Below are 1804 nucleotides of genomic sequence, written 5' to 3' on the forward strand. Positions count from 1 at the left end.
TATATATATATATATATACATGTGTATATATATATATATATATTACATACATATATACATTCATACACACATACATACATACATACATACATGCATACATACATACTAATCGTGCTGCTGCAGTCAAAAATTAATTCGTATATAATAGAATACTTAAAAGATAGCTTGAGAATGTAGTTTACTGTGTGTGTATCATAAGTATAGATCGGATAGTTAGATCAAACTCCGCAAATGACTTAAGCTCTCAATTTCCTATATAATATATAATATGAAGCGCTAGGATATAATATTTATAATATGGCGTCAGGTTTTGGTGGAAAGGAGGTTAAGATTAAAATAAGGATAAAAGTAATGGAACAGAAATGAAACCCGCCTTCGTTTGTCGTTTTTTTTCCTAAGGCATTATCTTTCTTTTTCTCTTTCTTCCACTTCTATTTTGTACACCTGCATTGCGCGGTCTTCTTATTTCTTCTCTTTTCTCCTCCTCCTCCTCCTCCTCATCATCATCTTCACTGTCATCACCGTGGTCGTCGTTGTCGTCATAGTCGTGGTGGTGTGGTGGTGTTGTTGGTCGTCTTCCTATACATATATAGATGCATTCATATATACAAACGCATACGCACATATGTACATAGGTCTCTGTCTCCCTCTCTCTTTATATGTATGTATATATATATATATATATATATATATATATATATATATATATATATATATATAGGGTGGGCGGAAAGTAACTAGGAATTAGAAATTACTTACAGAATGTTTAGTATCACTGAAGTCGTCATGAAATTAATTTTTAAACAGACGACACTAATAAGGATTTCTTATTTTCATATTGTCTTATTTCTTACTTTCCAGATGGCCGGTCGCTTGACTGTTAATGAGCGAGCTAAGATAGCATCACGCTATGAAGTGTTTAATTCCATTGTTTTGGTTCAGAGATGGTAGCGTGCATGGAAAGGTAAGCATGCAACACTACGTCCGGAGACAATAAAAAGTTGTCATGCAAAGTTGGTAACCACGGGCTTTGTGAACGATGCAAGAAGTGGCCGTCCAACCACATCCCGATCAGCGGAGACGGTGGTAACAGTGCAGGAAATTTAGAAAAAATACATTTCTAAATCTCTCGGAGAGATTTATGCAGTAGTGATACGATGAAGTAGTTGTATGCTGTCAACTTAATGTGACAGTTCCCTGAAGGGAATAATACTACTGTTGGTTAGACCTAGGAAGCTGCACCGCTTCCTGTCGGCCTTGACACATTTCCTGTGTCCTTAGCAAAGACCTCAGCAAAGACTCAGAAACATGTTTCTGGATGCAGGTTTAGCTGGGTGGAGGTACTTGTCTCCCCCTTGTAAACATAAGGACACAGGAAATGTGTCAAGGCCGACAGAAAGCGGTGCAGCTTCCTAGGTCTAACCAACAGTAGTATTCTTCCCTTCAGGGGACTGTCACATTAAGTTGACAGCATACAACCACTTCAGTGCAGGAAATGTTTAATCACAGCCTGCAAAAATCAACACGTCAGACAGCTCATGAAAGTGGACTAACAAGACGCACAATACGTATTGTTTTGCAAAAAGAATTTAATTTTCGTCCGTAGAAACACCATTATGTGCAGGAGCTAAAACCTGAAGACCTTGACCGCAGAAACCCAGAGGTCCAGAACTCCAAGAAGCTCTGATCTTACTTCATGAGATTTTTCCTCTTCTATATATATATATATACATACATACACACACACACACACACACACATATATATATATATATATATATATATATATATATATATATATGTG

Source organism: Octopus bimaculoides, chromosome 7 (assembly GCF_001194135.2).
Source record: "Octopus bimaculoides isolate UCB-OBI-ISO-001 chromosome 7, ASM119413v2, whole genome shotgun sequence".
NCBI lineage: Eukaryota > Metazoa > Mollusca > Cephalopoda > Octopoda > Octopodidae > Octopus > Octopus bimaculoides.